This window comes from Filicampus tigris, chromosome 21, assembly GCF_054856515.1.
Source record: "Filicampus tigris isolate MCC_2025a chromosome 21, RoL_Ftig_1.0, whole genome shotgun sequence".
Classification (NCBI taxonomy): Eukaryota; Metazoa; Chordata; class Actinopteri; order Syngnathiformes; family Syngnathidae; genus Filicampus; species Filicampus tigris.
The window spans coordinates 12009465-12029319 of record NC_141237.1 but is presented as its reverse complement, the minus strand read 5'-3'; the positions used below and the strand labels follow the sequence as shown (position 1 = coordinate 12029319).

The 19855-nt window shown below is 39.4% G+C and overlaps 1 protein-coding gene across 3 annotated transcripts in view; it reads right to left on the bottom strand.

The window, feature by feature from the left end:
• The window catches only part of ctnnd2a (catenin (cadherin-associated protein), delta 2a), a 211176-nt gene extending 196010 nt beyond the window's left edge, over positions 1 to 15166 (bottom strand). For all 3 annotated transcript variants that reach the window (XM_086021036.1, XM_086021038.1, XM_086021037.1), the window contains exon 1: positions 14549 to 15166. The gene's annotated coding sequence lies outside the window, so the exon portion shown is untranslated. The remainder of the gene's footprint in view (positions 1 to 14548) is intronic.
• Between the last annotated feature and the right edge of the window lie 4689 nt (positions 15167 to 19855).

The following is a 19855-nucleotide window of genomic DNA, read 5'->3' as shown; positions in this document are numbered from 1 at the left end:
CAACAATCTCTGACATGCCAATCAAAACATCTTTTTTGAACAGAGCTCATCAGACGGCGTGTTTGATGATTGATAGCCACACATCTTTTACAGTATATTGAAACTCCCACCCTCGTTACCTCGGCATGTAAAATCCACAACAGACTCACACTATATTACATCTACAGTGTACTCTCATTTGGGAGTGACAAATATCTTGTTTATGTTCTTCGACTGGCTTGCACTGTAATTGCCTAGACTGACATGAGACTGATTATTAGTAGCTTGTCCAATTTGTGCACAGCCTGGTAATAAAATCCAAACAGTAACACATTCAAGACTATGGCAGCACAGTGGACTAAAGGCGCCTTATTAACCTTGTGTTTGCAGGCTAACACTGGCACCCTGGCATTTAATAACAACACTATTGATTGGGCATAGACCCACAGAAGCGCCTCAGAGAATCAAGCATGACAAGGATCATGGGTCACCGCTATGTGTGCACGCTTCCGTCATCACCTCACCACTCACGTATGATGGGTTGACGCTATTAAATTAGCATTTCAAACGTCCCTTTGGAGAGGTCACTGTGCTGTAAAAGATAGATGCGCTGCTTCCCCTGGAGGCCAAAGTTAATTAGATCGAACGCCACCTTTGTCCTACCAAATTTATAGAATTGTTTTGATAGTGGCCAACTTTAGAGGTGGAAGCTCCACGCTGAATATATTATCCACTCTCATTGACCACAATCGATATTTGCCGGCGTATTATAAGGTTGAGCCGGTGATCCTTGCGTAGTCATGGCAACTAGGGTGACCTGGCAAGTAGTTACCATCGATTATTCTAAACTACTACTTCTGGGCTTTGGTGGAGAAAAATGGAGTCTTATTGGGAACCTTCTGACCCTCAATTTATCCCGGAGTGTGTCTAACAAAGGCAAGACAGCAAAGGTGGGAGTACGTTTTTCCGAGTGATCATATAGGATATAGTCATTAGGTGGTCATGTGTGTTACGGGGTTGTGCGGCTAGCTGGTGCTCTCTAGCATCGATTACTCTTTGTCAATATGCCGTAACTGAAAAAAGTCTGTTTATGTATTGTTTAACTACAGTTACATTTGCCTGACTTCCATTCAGCCTCGTGGATTCGGCTCCCACTCAGGGACGAAGTGGATGCGAGTGTGTTAGGCCTCCATGTTGATGCGATGTCCAAATCATGTGAGGTGAGGTTGCCTTTTCTTTTGTGACCCACCAAAATAGTGCAAGGTCTTTAAAAACAAGGGTTCTCCCGCCATGTGCATGATGTAATACTTTGAAACACACGACGGCATCTAAACACTTGCTGGTTCTCACGCTGGGCTGGCAAGTTAGGAGCCTCCATCACATCAAAGCAAGACTCTCCCACACGCTGTTACCGTTTGTGACCGACGATTCTTCAACGGCAAAACTAACTTGTCATGACAACCGGATAGATGCTTCTTTTATTCCACCATCATTGACCTGAGTCATAAGTCATAATTAAAAACTTTGTGCATCGTGATTTCATGCTACAATGCCCATTGTGCTCCTACTGGTGTGCATGCCTTGGCCACCAGGGGGCACCAGAAGCAATTCACGACTAAGTACTCAGTAAACTGCAGTAATACTAGTTGTTTTTCACAGAGGATAAAGAATACAGTCCCCTACAAAAGTATTGAAACGCCATGGTCAATTTCTTTGTTTTTGTTTTGTACTGAAGATATTTGGGTTTTAGCTCAAAGGATGCGTAAAACACTAATCACAGCTTCTAGGGGACATATTTACATTGGGAAAGCTATGAGTCTCATTAATTTCCACATTGTTTTCTAGCAAACTGATTAACAGTTAACAATAGCCACATTGCATAATTTATCTTTAACCATACCCATTCAAATTGTAAAGCCCTAACATGGAGCACGTTCTAAACAATATCTTGGTGAATTCACCAACGAGCAAAAAAAACTTTGGTTTACTTTGCCTTCTCTGTGAAATCAGTTCCATCCTTTAACGACATTGATCTCACGTGATACAGCAAAGCCGTGACATCACAAACATCGGCAGAAAAATATGTGATGCAAATTGGTGTTGCAGAAAACCAATAAAGTCCATTGTGGTCTCAAATAATCACATCAGCCAATACGTATCCATTCCATTCCCTGGCTGCATCATGGACGTGTGCAACTAGAAAGTAAATAAGCTCAACTGCTTGTGTCGTCTTGTCTCCTCACGGTCCAGTGGGACAGAGGGAAGCAGAGCAAGACAGATATTGTGCATGTCTGTTCAAAGGATTTGTTTCATTTCTTTTTCCCTTTGAGAATGCCCGTCTGCCACTCTAAAGCCTGCACATTGTGAGCCTAATTGGCCTGAACAACAGTGTGGGGCATTGCCTGCCTTGCGTCGAAGACTGTGGTATTTTGTCAAGACATTTTTTTGGGGGGGGTGGGGAGCTTCCATACAACTAAATGTCTTGCGACTATAGCGGAATAGAGTTAATTAGCAAAGCCAAATCATGCACATTCAGTCCTCGCCAAAAGAAAAAAATTAATGACAGCACAAATTAAATACCAGATGGCATTTGAAAAGTCACCATCACTTTTCCAAATTGTGTCAAGCTTTTTTGTTTGTGTGAAGCGACCACACCGCCAACTCATTTCTGATCCTCCGTTGCTCAGTGTGGACTTAAAAATACTGTCAGAGACAAATACATCCACGCAAGACAGATGGGTGGAATCTATGTTCACTTCATCCCACAACCCAGCCATGCTGGAGATATGATAAACAATGAAAAGGCAACACCAAATATAATTTAGGAGACAGTGTTGATGCCAAGTGGGTGACCACGGCGTTTTGCTTATACACACAAAAAAATGTGAGAAGTTGACATTTTCTCACGGAATGTTGTCATTAGGGAGGCAATTGCAGTTGTCAGCGGGAATTCCATAGCTGTTGAATATCACAAGTATGAACACAGCACTGCCAATTAGCATCCTTACATGCACCCAATATTCTGTTTTCGTCATAGTTCTATTCAGATCTGACATCATTAATTAGGAATTATTTAATAGGATAGTAAACATTCATTTTAAATGCCACACAAACTATTAGAAATGGTTGTATGATGCAATGCAATAACACTGAAAAATACAAGCACACAAATACTCTGATACTACTGTATATCATATCATTCATGTTATTATTGGATTTCAGTCGATAGTGCAGTTTTCAATATTTGCAGATCTACACTGAAGTACAGCTGTGCATTTGGTCAAAATAATTGCTAGTCATTAAACACTCAAAAGAAGAAAAAGTACCATTACAAGTAGTACTTTCATGGTATAATTTGCTCTTTGCACAGGTTTCTTAAAAATATTTTCTGTGATAAACATGCCGTTTTGATGAATTCAGTCTTGTGGAAGGTGTGTGGAAAATTAAATGACTTGAAGTTATCATGAATAATGCATATTTTAAAAAATGAATTAAAAAAAAGAACAAAAATATTTTTCAAAATGTGTCCCTGAAATGCTTATATTCTCCAGCGCCCACTGCTTCCTTGTATACAAGGGGCACCTAAGTTTTGCTCCTACCACGTTTGTAATATATAATTCAGCAACCATCAACATCAGCACAGCAAAACATGTTCACTGCTTGCATCAATATCTTGGTCAATGTCTTCATAAATCATTGCAGCACAAAAGCCAAGACCAGAGAAGAACTGCTTGTACTGAAAAATCAATCTGGGTATACAGCTCTTAAATTCTATCCCTTTAAAAAATAATAATAATAATAATTCTGCTGTGACGCATCCAAAAACAGCATCGAGCATAGGCAGCTTACAGTGACAGCAGCTTTACACGTGATGAGTTTGAGGCAGCCTTTGTTAGCTCGGGGAAAATGAAATCAAATGGCGTAGACAGCAGGGGCCAAGACTGGCTGGAGCTGTGGACCAGCGTCAACACACATCAATAAATAAATAACCTAATAAAACACTTGGCGGTGAGACCTTATTTTTCCTCTCTCCACTCAGACATGCGGGACAACACTCTGGCTAAAATCGCTTTCTTCCGCAGGTGGCCGTCATGTACACATTTTTGTATTTTCTTCCAACACTGAGAACATTCAGCAGTCAATCATCCAAACAATTAAACTGCCAGACATTTTCAGACCCTCTCTTACCCTAACGTTTGAAAAGAATTGAAAAATGTATAAATAAATTCCTGGGAGTGAATGGTTGGACTGTGAAAAGACAAGTAAATTCATGAACGGCAGTGAATGAGTTAAAAACTATGATATTAAGAGCTAGACGTTTGGTCAACAAACATTACAGATGGATCAACTACTTTGGTGTCTAAAGAAGTACAATACAACAAGATGTCAACTACGGGAAGTTGAGCTATATCCACATATCCCTTCACGATTGTCCACAGTGGTAACACTGGCATTAAAACAGGACATTGAAAGTGATCCTCATCCCATTAAAAAAAATAAATAAATAAAAAAAAAAAAAATAACTTACTATATTTGATCAATTTCATAAAATATCCGTCACCAAGGGCAGCATGTCGGCGCAGTGGTTAGCATGTCTGCCTCGCAATTTCTGAGGTTTTTGGTTTGAATCTTGAAAGCAAAAACATGCATGTTATGTTCATAGAAGACTAAAGGCCTTTTCGCACTGCACTTAGCAAAGTCATTTTACAAGGTCATTTTGTACTTAGCAAAGTGCAGTGCGTCAGCAACCAAACCATTCATTGTGTACGTGCCAACTCGGCGCAACGACGCAACCCCACAACTCGTCGTGTCGTGGCGCCCAAGGTGGGCGGCGTATCCAGGAGAGATGGTGGCGGAGTGATTTCACACAGAAAGAGATTTTGGCTGAGTTGTACAGTTAACGGCATGGTGAAAACCTGTTTGGTAGTTTAGCAACCAGTGTCAAATATGGACACACGTACACCAGCCCACGGAGAAGGCCACAAAAACCAAGTGCAGTGTGAAAAAGGCTTAAGTCGACCATCGGTGTGAATGTGAGTGGTTCTTTATCGCCGCATGCCCCCATTTTCTATACCGCTTATCCCTATTAAGGGTGCGGGTGAGGTGGAACCTATCCAAGATAACTTTGGGCGAGGAGTGGGGTTGGGGTGTGTCAATCTAGACTAGCTGCCAGCAAATCGCAGGGCACATGCAGACATGCAACCACTCACACTTGCAACTATGGTCAATTTAGAGCAGGGATACTGAAATACTAAGCTATAAGGGCTATAAATATATATATTTTTTTATTTCGTTTAAGTCCATCGACCACATGCAGTAATATTCAGACATTTGTCTAAGGGAGGAAGAATAACTAACACAGATGGGCATGTGAACCCTAAAATAGGGTAGATAAAACACTGTTGAGCACATTTTATGCTTTATTTATTTATTTATTTATTTATTTTAAATCAGATGCAAGTAAATTTTTCGAGATACATTGTTTGCGCTGATTCCGAATCGGAACTACTTTTTTTCTGTAGCACGTTAATAATATAGTAATATATGTATTGCTAAATTTTTATAGGTCAAACTGAAAAAACAAAAAAAGAAAATTTTTTTTTTTTTTAAAAACAAAACAAAAAACGATGTGCTACATAATAGTAAAGACATTTTTAAATCAGTGTCAAAAATACATTTAGGGACTCAGAAAGCCATCTCTGATTAAAATTTGCTGTTGACCACTGCAATCAAATGACACTAACAAATGATACGGTATCTATCATTAAGCACTGTTTCATTAACATTCAAACAGTTGACAAAGCCCTTCTTGAATTATGCTCTGAAAGACCAAACGCACCACTTCCAGTTGCAGAGGTAGTGGAAATGGCTGACTAAGCGACGGATACACTGATTAATGTCACATAAAACACGAACAATGAATTATGTTGTAATAAGTAATGGCTAATGCTAACAAGGCACTCAAAAGTATACTTGTGTGCCGCTACTCTCTTTATCTTTGACACACACATCTGACCGAAATTTATGATCCAGTACACACACATGCAACCGAATGAGTCGGGCCTTCTGCTTTGAGCCACCATGACATCACTGCACATACAAGCCCTGTGAACTGGATCTGCTCAAATGGAAAAAAATAAAATAAAAATCGACAGATCATATTTTCCCTAACAATGATGACTTTGGGGACTTTACTACAGACTGCTGCTACAACACAGTGATGGAAAACATTTTTTCAATTTGGGCCTGCCACGAGTGACCCCAGCCTCACATACACAATGAATGGGTTGGTCTACCGCAAATCCATTCAAACTGTGCAATTAATTGAAATTTTATTGTGATTTCAAAACACTGTAAACATTATAATCGAAAAAAAAAACATTAACGACATGGTGCGGGCAAACTCCCAACGTTTTGAAAACACTGCGTTACTACACTGTGCAATAAGCGTGTGACATTTATGCATTTTGCCTTTCCTCAGCATGCTTTGAACTGTTGAATGACACCCCAGTTGGAGTTTACTGCAAAACTAAACGCATCAAAAAAATTATGCACATTGTATTTTTAAATACAAGATATGCTTCATTTTAGAAAAATTGCAAGTGTTATGCTAAATGTAAAATCCCGTTGATATGCTAACAGAAATTAGCATCGACCTCCGGGAGTGATATTCCTTCAAATAATAGTCACACACTAATGCTGTAGGGACAGGAAATATAACAATACTCAAAGGCATATTTTGTTTCTAAATAAGTTCTAATAATACAGCGCAATTGCAACTTTCTTCTTCTGCTGTTTTTATCTGGTTTTAAGCGTGTACTCTATGGCTGCAGGGCACCACGCTGCCCCTGAGAGACCAATGCGCACAGCAAGTATTTACTTTTATTCATGTTTTTTTTATTGCTAACATGTTAATATATTTTTATATTACTTTGTTACTATTTTATTTCCTGGTTGCTTTCAAGTTTAAGTGTTCAAGGACTTTGTATACTCATAACACTCATTTCCACAAAATACGATACCCGAGGTTCCATGTTTGCTCAGTAAGTCCCGATACGTATGGAAATAAAAATAGAAAAACAAAATACGATAAAATAAATACAATAAAGAGATAAGGGAGATGCTTATTCACGGTTTGAATGTGTGCAACGGCGCAATGCAGCAAAGGTGTGGATGCAGCAGAATAAAAATGCAAAAGGCTTGCATTTCCCCTGCTATTTCCAAGGTCATTTTGTACTTGACAAAACCAATAGAGTGTTCAAGAATAAAGTGCTCAATGTGTGCACGGATGAACAGGCATGAGGGTATAATGGCCGTTTTGACTAGTTTGAATTTTGGTCATTGAATAAATGCTAAGTTTCGAAACCAACAGATGATCATTTTTACAAATCGTGATTTCAATATCAACCAAAATAATCGTGATTATTACTTTTTTCATAACCGACCAGCCCTGACGGCCATACTACGACTCCGAGAATGTGCAATTTTGTCTGCGCTTGGGAAGGTCCACCTATTGAGTACCCCTGATTTAGAATCTTCACGTAACCTAACATGCAAGTTTTTGTAATATTGGGTAGCTAGGTACATGCGTGCAAGTTGGAACCGGTACTGATAAAAAAAAAACCTGTGCAAGATGTGCTGACCACTATCCACAATGCTGCCGGTGAAAAGAAGGTGACAATCTGAAACAATAATTGAGTCGTGTGCCGCGGGGTTTTGCCTTGCAGGAATTCAAATGTTCCGTGTGCTCCGTATCTAAGGCTCCACTTTGATGCTAAATTAACTCTGGCACACCTGGTAGCCGAGCCAATTATGAATGCAGCTCAGCGAGTATAGTGAGTGAGGCCCAGATGTAATGCCATGGCTGGCATAACAGATATACTGCCCTCACTGCTGTTTTGGAATATGCGCATGTTTTCCATATACTGTATTCCACTTTTCGTAGTCTCTCCTTTTGCGTGTGAAGATTCGTGCTCTTTCTCCCTCACGGGCTTCATCGCAAGCTCTCCATTTTCCACCACCCCGTCTTTCATTTTACACTCCATCTCCCCATCATTTTCGCCACTTACCCCTTCCTGTGAATTCCCTCTTCTGTCACCTGCATCCTTAACCCAGTGTACTTTCACGCCGTTTTGTCACTTCACATATTCCCCACCTCTCTCCTCTTTTTATCACGATCATTTCTTTACTTCTTTCTTTGTCTCCCTGGCTGATAGAGAGGACAATAGAGTGGTGGAGGAGGAGGGATGATTGAGGGAGCCCCATCTGTGGCCAGCTCATTAGAACAAGCAGGGAGAGAATCAGGAGCAGAAAACACACTAAGGCATCCACAGGCACTTTGCCGCCCTGCTGGAAACAATCCAACGCTGACACATCGCTATCTCCAAATCTCACTGTCATTAATCACACTGTGTACAACACATAGCAACACCGTGGCTGCTGTGATGCTTTAGAAGCCTTCTGCACTGTCAAACTCCTTTGGCACATTCCATGGAAACTCAAACTATGCCCTAAAATGAATAGTTCGCAAACCTTTCCTTCCCTTGACAAATGACAAGAGTGCATTGCATTTGGAACGGGGAGATTAAAAGCTCAAGGGCACTCCAGAGGTGCGAAAAAGAAAAAAATCCTGTTTAAGCTTACTTTTGACCAGCACGTGAAATCTGTGACACATGATTGAAGGGATTTAAAACAGCGTCTTCAGTCTTATCCATCTTGAACAGTCACCCCCTTTTTACCTGAGACTATTCATAAATCCTCTTCGGCATATTATCTGCAGCCGTGGCAATGTCAAGGCAAAATCTTTCATCGCTTCATTTTGAACACCAATTTCTCAGGATAAGGGTGACACATGTTATACCTCTAAAAAGTTTCACAACTCCTTTTTGTTTTTTACCGGGAGGTCCGCAGATCGCGACGTTAGACTTGAGTTGCAGGAGAACGACTTCTCCAGTCAGCCAAAAGGTGAGCTTAATAAAAGCAATTTTAATGTTGAGGCCGCCGGTTCATCTTTACAAAATGCTGGCTGGCTTTCTTTTATGTTACGCATTAGATTGTTCAATTGTACATTAAGATAATATAAAGCGATTTTAAAGTGGAACTCACCACCCCGCCGTCATAGAATAAAAACATAATATAATCAATACGAATAAAGCTGTCTTAAATCTTTTGTAACTGTGCACTTGATGGCTTTGGTCTTTTCCACTCACGTATTCGAAATGTCGACGCCTAAAATTCCCATAATTCCACAAGATCAGACCTGTATCTTTTTTAAAGATGATGCCTCCACAAGGGGGCGCAAATTCCCCATGCAAATGCCAATGATTGACCTGTAAAGCATCCATTTCACTAGTATTCTTTTTCTTTTTTTTTAAATAATTTGCATTTTAGGGCATCGCCTCACCCCAGCAATACCACACGTGATGTACATGCCAGAAACCGCCACTGCATATCAGGTGTAACTTCACCTGAGGCTAGTGTGCATGTACACATTATACGGTACAGGAACTTTGATAAGTAGCTTCATGATAGGTAATGGTTATTATAAAATGATAAACATATTTCTCTCACTTGCTCCTCTTTATTAACGCCCTCCTATTGGCTTTTATAGAGGTCGAAAGCTCAGTGACAAGCAGACTATCCTTGTGAGCTGTGAAGGATTCCTCTTGCCACTCAAGGCCATCATGGTCCTATAAATCGAAGGCCTTGAACCTAAATCTCATCGCCCACAACTAATCATACATAATGCTCGGACTACAATTCATCCATGACAATATTTCACTTGTCAAAGTGGATGGGCAATGTGTCAAATTGACTTGCTATTCTGTTTAAGGAATACCACAAAAGGACATGACTATTAAACTGCGGTATGTAGGTATGTGAATCAAAAAAAGGGCCGGATTTTCATTGGAATACAACCAGATGCTGTCATCAGCACTTACAAAGAAAACAGTAATGATTACAGATCAGTTATTCAATTGGACACAATTAAGAGCAGGATAGATTATTGCTTAAATATGGCCCCATGGGACAGCCACGCTGGATGTTATAATGTACTGTGAGGGGACAGAAGAGTGATGCTACAGGTTTAATGGCGCATAACGTGTATTTAATCTTGTAACACTTCATCCCTTATGGGGAACATTGTAAAAGTGTCCATTAGCAACTGTGCATTGTGTGTTCTCTTAACGTCATTAAAGCGAGCTCATCGTTGTCTACATGTGGGGGGGAAAAAAAAAAAAAAAGCATGAATGATTGATGAGCATATGGAGACTGTCAACACCTCTCACGAGTCCATCAAAATGCAATCAAAGCAGCGGGCAAGTTCACAGCTCGTGTCACTCAGCTGTGGTCCACCCATGACACATGCTTGGATGAAAGAGAAAGCATCAAATCTTAAGTTGTCCCACTTTGCCTGTTTTCATCTTTTCTTTTGAACTTTAATGTCAGTCATTCTGTAAATGTAGCAAATACGCTGCAGTAATTCACTCAAAAGAGTCATGACTATTTTGCTAAGAGAGGTGTGAACGCTGCAAGTCCCGCATTCCAACTATGTTTGGTGCCATTATGAGTGTGTGTGTGTATGTGTGAGACTGAAACGTGCATTTTTCTATTTACTTGTTACTAGTGCCTTGTTAAACGCACTTTAATTGTATCCGCATATGTTAACTGCCAAGATGTTTGTACACTTGTTTCTCATTAATTAAAAAAAAAATGTTAAAAAAAAAAAAAAAACAAGATTAGAGCTCGTGCAGAGATATGGAATAGCCTAAGAAATAAAGAAAAACATTTTTGCCACTTTCTGTCGACTGGATTTCAAGTTGTTGCATTTCCAAAACATTTTTTAGCATCGGAAATATTGTGTTTAAATTTGTGGATAAGGTTATAAAATGACATCACAGTTGCTCAAGGCTCAAGTAACAACCAATCACGGCTCACCTGTTTTGAGCCTTGAGCAACTGTGATGTCATTTGCCAGAAGTGACAAAATGGGTTGGAGAAAAACAGGGGAATTTTAATGCTCAACTCAGATTCAACAATAAAATATTGATCAGAATGCCCTGTTTAGACTAGTGGGACTGCATAGAACATATTATTGTAAACAAAATGTTGGGATTGACTTCCCCTTTGATGATGAGAGTGCAACATTCACAATTGGATAGTTCTTAGTTAGAATCTTAAAGAATTGAGTACTTGTTCACTGCAATTGGCTTTCATAGTTACAAACATTGTACATTATGGCGTGAATGCTGAGAGAAAATTACTCACAATTGTATAGTTACTGATCCCCCCCCCAAAAAAAAATCTTATTTTTAATTATGTGCATGCTGAGCATCCACAACTCTTAAACATCTAAATATGAAAACTAAACAGTTTTTCCAAATAGGCTAATGAAACTTTGTCACGCTTTGTCTTAAGCAGCAAGAGGAGGAATTTACTGTATCTGCTCATCATGTTATGCCACATAAAACATGAAAACTGCAATTTGGAGTCTGTGTATGCAGGTTTTTGTGTCACTTGATGTAAATATACAGTACAGGCAATCATTAAGAATCGGTAATTGGACCTGCTTGCAGTGTAAATTTCACCTAAGTGATTCTGGCACTCACCTGATACGTAAATTATATTTGATAACTACTTTGTGTTGAAGTCAAGAGGGAGCCAAATGGATCTTATATGTTCGTTAATTACTACATAAAAAAGGAAAAAACATTTTGGTCCTGCACGCTTTAAAAGGGAGGTCAAAAGGAGTCTCACTCACTGGCCGCTCAGCATGCCGTCTAACTTTTCCCGTATTTCCCAGGAAAAAGCAAATCAGAGCGGAAAGGAGGGAAAGGTCATTCAGGCGCCCGCCAGGTCTCGACAGGTTCATGACAAAGTAGCTGAGCGCGACACAACCCCCCCCCCCCCATCCGAACTACAGTATATGACTCCAGGCGGACTAACTATTGATGCAAACTCCTCCCCGGTCATCAGCATCCCTCTTCCACGGCCAGCTCATCATGGCCGCTCTTTGGACTGTCGTCAGCACTCCATCCTCGTGGACGCCAGCCAGCAGCCGCGCCGACCGATCAATAGGCACCGGCGGCTAGCTTTGCCCCACCCCCTGTCTCAACTACAACACTATAAAGACTGCTGTGTTGTGCCGCCGCTGCATAGTGATTAAGCATCCCACGCTGCTGTGTGAATTAGCCTAATCTGTGCCCGCTACGAAAAGGACGAGGCTTCGCAGGCCCGCGTGAGACGATTGCCGGACAGAAAAGAAGCTCATCTTTAGGAAATGTGCAAAAGGGAGATGCAGTTGCACGTATGTGACAAAGACAAATATAGCACAAGAATACTGATGATGGTAATAAGTTGTGAAATGGTTTCTCACTTAATTAAAGCGGAACCTCTGAAGTCAAATGCCACCATTTGTAATTCCGTCCATCCATTTTCTATCCCGCTCATTAGAGACGCATCTGAGTTGGAGAATACCCCAGCTTTGGAACATCGAGGGGGGGGGGGAAAAGAACAACTTGAAAATTTGAGCGCAGTCGTGAATGTCAGCAGCAAATCTCGTAAGACCTCAGCTCAATGAGCATGAAAGGAGTAATTCTAGGTCTGCGTTGGGTTTTTTGCAATGCATGAAAAGACATACGTGACATCACGTGAGGCTGTTCGATAAATTAGATTTTCGTCACATGTGTGGGTGTGGCTCAGGGAGTAAAAAGAATAGGAACCATTTTGGACAGATTCAACAATCTGCAATTGAGCAATTGTCAAAAAGCGCTATATGGTGAGGCCTAAGCACAAAAACAGCAAATAGGTGAGTATTTTGCAAATAACGGAGGGTAGATTACCAAAAAAAAAAAGAAAAAAAAACAAGAGTAATGGTCACCCCCGTTATAAACATTTAGAATTATCTCTTGGTCTACATGTGTCACTTCCAAGGTTATTCCAGCTAATGAAAACTAACAAAATAACTAAAACGAGAATGCTTTTTTAAAAAAAAAAAACTATTTGACACTAGATTTTATGTTTATGAAACTAACTAAAACCAACTTGTGAACCATAGCAAAAACGTTCTTTGTTTTCAGCTTTGTCAATTTAAATCATACATGAGTTTTCAGAGTTTATTTTAAATCTGTTTGTTTCAGGATAGGAAGGTCAACCTGTCATTTGTGAATTAATAATTTGTGACTTTTTTTATGCCGCACAAGAAATACTCTATATTTTTGAAAAAATTAAATACTAATGCTAATAAACTAAAATATTTTTAGAAAAAATAAAAACGTACAAAAAAAGTGTACTAAAAACTAATATAGCTAAAAAAAAAATTAAGGACAAAACAAAAATACCAAAACTATTACAATCCTGGTCACTTCAATAAGTCCCTTGGCACCAACACAGGATGAATATTGTACATTGAACATTGTAAATTATACAAAGAAAGCAAAGCACATTCATAGTGGTCAGTCTTGTTAAACAGTGGTTAGCTTACTTTTACACTTTTGTAAAAGGCCAGTACACTAAACAGGCAAGTATGAGCTTGTAGCTTATTTCTATTTCCTGCTAGGATAATTGTTTTGAAATGCAGAATAAAATAGCCTGAGCCTTTTGGAATGGATTGGGTTGATCTTAGAACGGTGCATTGTTCAGCTTTTGCACCCTTGATTAGAAACTTCTACAGTCTGGGAAGGTACATGTATTGTCCAGTAATTTGCCCTATGGGATACATGGATGTAAATTGGACTTTGAGGAACAGCAATGAGCCCCTCTTCATGACACACACTTCCATCCCATGATTCGTGTATATAAAATATACTTTGGGCATCCACACTGTCCTGCATCTTAAGTTGTCAATTTAGAGGAACAACACCACCAAGCTCCAACCCAAAGCTTTTTTTCTTTTTTTTTTTTTTTTAAGCACTTATGTTCTCAGCACCTGGTAAGACAAGAGTTCAATGCCATATAGTGAGACCTTGGCGTATATAATCAAAGCTTTTCCCCAGCTCGCTTCATGATGATGCTGTCCATCATGCACCTGTCAGAGTGCTGACATGCAGTCGACTGTGCATGTACCCACATCATGTCTAATAACACCACCACCTCTGCTCATCCTCCTCTACCTCCAGCTCATCAGCAGGATCTATTGCACGCCCTTGACAAAGTGCCAGCACAATCCCTCTCCTGCAAAATGTCTATTTATCATCACAAGTAAGGAAAAAGGGGTGATGAGAAACATGTACATATCCCTTCATCACTTCTGTAAGTCGTGCGCATCGAGAGCAAGCAGCATGTTAAAAAGCATAACTTCACTTAGTTTAACAAGCCTTTCATAGGTTATGTCCTCTCACACAATAGCACCTTTTCATACGATAAGTGATGCACTCAGATCCACATTGAGGTAATTGTCTGCTGGCAACAAAAGAATCACGTTTTTAACACCGGTACATGCATGGCCAAGAGTGTCAAACGAACACTTCGCACGTCCCATTGTGGTGGGCGACAACACGTCGTTTAAATGCTCCATGTTCGCCCATTTAAAGCATTACAGGAAAAAAAAAAAAAAACACGTCAAGACTTACCTAAATGAGATTCTGGCTAACGTCCCAGCCACCGGCGTCTCCTCAATTCTCAATCCGCCCCCTGGTGCACCTTTCCTCGGGGTCCAATCCGCAGCGTGCTCGCCTCAGTTTAGGATAGAAGAGCGCGTCCGGTCGCCTCGTCCTGGTTCCAGGGATGCGGCGGGGGCAGCGTGTGCATTTGCAGTTCGCGAAAGGACTGAGGCATCCGCGGGGCGCAGGTGGACGAGGGCGGGTGATGTGACGAAGAAAAAGCAGGTAGCTCGAGGGGTTAGGAGCGGAGGTGTACGGGCGGGGGAGAGCGGCGAAGCACTGCGGCGACAGGAAGAAACGGAAAGGAGGCAGACAGCCGCTCTCTGTCTCGCTCGGCCACTCACTTACTGGCTCGCGCACGCGTTCAGTCGAGCCCTTTCAATCATGTGGTGCGGCGCGCCCCCTGCAGGGGCAACAACGATACAACACGTTGGGTGTTCTCTCTCGTTCCCTCGCGCGCCTCTCGTGTTTTTAAAATCATATTTTGGAAGGAGTGCGCATTTAGGTGTAGTTTGTATACCCCACGGGTCTTCAATCCTGTTCCTCGAGGTCCTCTGTCCTGCCTGTTTTCTATCCCTCCGTGCTGGAACACACCTGAATCAAATGATCAGGACCGTTACCCAGCTTCTACAGACCTGGCTGATTATCTGATCATTTGAATCAGGTGTGTTTCAACTCGCAGCTGGGAGAGATGGAAAACAATTAGGAACCGGCCCTCGACGAGCCGGATTGAAGACCCCATTTCAATTTTTATTTTATTATAATTTTTTTTTTTGTATTACCAGAATATTCAATTTTACAATTCAATAAAATGTCCTTTGTCCCCATTTCAATTGTTACACATCACGTTGAGGCAAGCATGACATCATCATTTGTGCATCACCTTCAGGGGGCGTATAGGGTGGGGCCGACGGTGCGGTGGCCCCGGATAGCCACCTGAGGGGGCCATCCCAGCCCCCTATCGCCATCATTTCTAATGGCAATGGTACCTTCTGTCATCTAGTGGAAAAGCACGTTAATGGTTTTCCTATATGTCAGCGGGATTGACAGATCAGAGGTAGGCAACTCCGAGAGCCGCTATCCTGCCCGTTTTAGAAGCTTCCCTCCTCCAACACACCTGATTCAAAGGATCAGGATCGTTATCAGACTTCTGAAGAGCTAAAATAAATTAAGTTCATGAAATCTTCAAATTTATTGAGCTGTACCTGTATTCTTGTAGTTTTTAAATGTAGTGTATCATTACAATTTACTGTAGTAATGCCTTGTATATGCAAGTCAATCCTGTATTGACGTTTCTACATTATTTAATGGCAAATAATAAATGATCTGATTGTATTTTGTAAATACATACGCATGCATTTTATTAGATTGTGCAGGCGTGTTGAACAAAATGCAGTACCCAGTAACCTGTATACTCTTAATACTCTTGATATGCATACTACAGTATTTGTCATAACTATCAAACTATATAGAAAAGGAAATTTTGATCATCAATCTTTAATACGTCTTTGAGCAAACGTTCCATTATTTTCTCTGCGGATACTTGCACGTTTGTATCACAATCGCTAGAGGGCGCTCCCTGTCTGAAATTTAACCTGAGATAAGGGCCGCAATACAGCTATCCCAAAAGGCTACAAAATAACTACACGTTATGCTGTTATAATATCAACGTAAAGGTATCTCCTCTTTGCCATTGAGAAATAAATCGATTTAAATTAATGAATAAATAAATAAATACAATAAAAAGACTGTAATTACTATTACTGGGGAAGAATGCATATGTACAGTTTTCTTTCATTTTCATTCATCGTCTCTGTCAACAACAGCAGACCTACAAATAACAATCACCCTAAATATCAGTGGTGCATGACTGCTAAGTGTGGTTGACCTACAAAAATATGTACTGTATTTCTCTTTTTAGAAAAACATGTTTGAATGAAAACGTGAATGGAATATATTGTTCTTAAACACACTTAAGTGTTCAAGGTTTCATCTGTCAGTTGCAATATAAATAAACAGCATGCAGTAACACCAGTGCTCGAACACCATCATGTGACACATCAGGGATTCTTTCGACCTGTGGTGCTAGTTTTTTTGTTCCGATTTCTGCTACATGAACCTGAAAATGACAACAAACTAATCGTTTTCTTTAAAACACACAAACGACAAACAAAGTGGCAGTAATGTATTTCATTCTCAGTACTTTATTGATGAGGTTTTTAACAATGCAAATGGCCGCCATGCAGCAAATATCAGATGAATCATGTGAACTTTGTTCAACATAATCATGTGTTCATTAATGTGATGTGAAATTAATTAAAGTGAAATTAAAAGTCACAGGGACACCTTAATAGTTCTCTAACAAGAGCAGGTCAAAACAAATTCTTCAAATGTGTTTAAAAAATAATTTAAAAAAAGACAACATTTTAAAGTGAGTTTACTTACTTACATGAAGTTATTAAATGCCTAATAAATATTTTTGTACCATCTATCAATCACCCCAGAAGAAAACATTAGGCTGTCACTTAAAACTGCATATAAAGCACCTGATAATCCGTCCATAAATTTTGTTTTGGTTTGTTTTTACTGGTCCTTTATTTCTATGCCAAAGTCATACAAAAAAGACAATAAAACACAAAAAAAAACATCTGAGCAACTGCAATGGGAATTACACTTGGAATGAACTAGCACATGGTAAGTGTAGTGTGTAGCATAATAGATACAAAAAAAGTACTTTAAAGAAACACGATCAAGAAATATCCAACAGTATTTGTTTTCGCTTGGGGGAAGAATTTTTTTTTTTTTCTAGAAAGGTATTCGATGTTTTGGATGAGCAGAAAGCTAACCATCCATTATTCACCATAATGGTTCATTTTACAATGGAACAATCATGTTCCAATGACAATGTTTAAAATGTTCATGTCTAATGCATGCTTCTCCCAAACATATAGAGTGAAAAATGTATACTTAAGTACAAGTTTAAAAGACTTGCACTGGAAAATGAGTCAACGTGTTAAATAAAACTTACATAAAAAGATGAATAAATCACTAATTTCTTGGGGTGCTTTTGTAATCAAGTACATCTTTTTTCTTTTTACATTAAATGTACAACACAAAAATGTGTTTGAAAACTGACATTTAAATGAGACACTATGTGGCACATTGTTGGACCTCAAGTATTGCTTTTAACAACAATGGCAACAAAAAAAATTGCAAATATTTGAAAACAAAAAAAGGCTGGCATAGTTATGAGATGCTAATAAAAACTGACTTATTTCCATTGTAAAATTTCATCCGTGTGTACTTTGAACTCGGCATGAAACTAAAAGCAATGGTCCTACAGATTCAGAAGCATTCGGGACATGGAATAGACAAAGTGTCTGCAACCACAAACAAGTTGGAACTTGACCATGCATACATGAGCTGGCCATTACCTGATGATTGTGCATTGCACCTTTTTGACTGGATACCCGTGATTTAACATAGCGTAATGTTCTTATCAATGTTATTATTAAAAAAAAAAAAAAAAAAAAGCGCTGACGAGAAACACAATTCTCTAAACTGCCACATTTTAAAAGTGTTGCAATGCCACTTACGGGAAATAAACCCTGAATTGTAGCTTTCACTTACACATATTAGGCAAGAAACTATTCCGGGATATATTTTCAAAGTCCCACCCTCACGTCTCTGTGTGACTTTGCCTACTATGCTTATGCAATAACTTTAAATTGCATTTGTACATAAATAACTACTTTGACAACCATATTTAGATGAAAAATGAAATACATGTTATTGATTTTTTTTTTTTGTTTGCTTGGGAGGAGATATTTTTGTGGCATATCAAAGGACCCATCATTCAAATATTACCAATGAATTCCATAATAACACGTTTTACGGTGATATGCTTAAAGGAGCAAGGTATCATTATCAGAGTTAATAGTCACCCGGATTCAAAAGTCAAATTAAAAATGTGAGTCATCAATACAATGCAAATTGAAAAATGCAAATTGAAAGCATTTAAGCTTGAATAAATCATCTACTGCGCAATCCTGTCGGGACACATCTCACATACTTTGAAAGTGAATCATCATACCATCAACGCCAAAATGAATTGAGGTGTGTGTGGAGCATTAGGAGTGTTTTTGGCTGTCACCGTGGAAACCCTCATATTTGAACAGATGTCTTCAATCACAGGGGACCTGAGAGCTGTGGCAAAAACACACACATTTGTGTTATTTTCGATATAATAATCCTACCGTACATTCAACGATGTGTGGGTTAAAATTGTTCATGTTTAGTTGTGTATTGCATCGCTTTCATTGTTTACTTGGAACAACATATCCAAAAGTCTTTCCAAAATATTCCATAAAAATGTGCCTCAAAAGCAAAAAAATAAAAAATAAATTGCATGATGTGATGTCTGATGAACTTCACAAGTGTGTTTTGATTTCACATTGCCTTTTTTCTTTTTTTAATATCACCCATTTCATACACAAGGTACCTTAATGTGTCAAAGTAAAACATTGAAAACGGCATTTTCAAACCAAAAAAAATCATCATCAATCAAAATCACAATCATTTTGTGTAGGTTTTACACATATTAGGCATGTTTCCATTCCTCGTTTTTTGAACCACGGTTCGGTACATGTTTTGTGAATAAATAGAACGTTTCCTCCCTCAAAATTATTTAGAAAGTCGGTAAAAATTACATTTTGTAGTGTACGGAATAATTTTTTTCCAAGTTAACCGTATTTTAAATACAACTCTTCATATGGTAATGGCTGGACATATTGCTTGTTCTTCCTTAAAAAATATGGGACATGTTTCAAACAACGCTTCCACTCCCTCCTTATTGGTACCTTGCATTCAAAAGAAGGTTTTGCACTTTGTCAGTGGAAGAGGTAAACAAACATAGTATTGCTGAGGTACACAAAATAAATTGTTCAGTCCGATAACTTGGGAGAAGCCAACCCCCACTGACAGGTAAAAGCTATGATTTTTTTTTTTTTTTTTTGGCGCTGAGAAAAGTAATAGGTCAACCAGATTGCTTTGTTTTGTTATGCTGGGTATTTGATACAAAAAGTGATTTAATTACCAAATGAAGGGTATTTAAAAAAAATAAAAATAAAAACTCAATCCCTGTAGTGCTGGAGTCATTTCCGGTCTCTGCCTGACTTCCTTTTCCTGTCTGCTCTCTCAGTCCTGAGCATGACTGGCATATAGCAATTTGATTGGACTGTCATCAGGCAGGGGCGTAGTTGCATGTGTGTGCAGGGG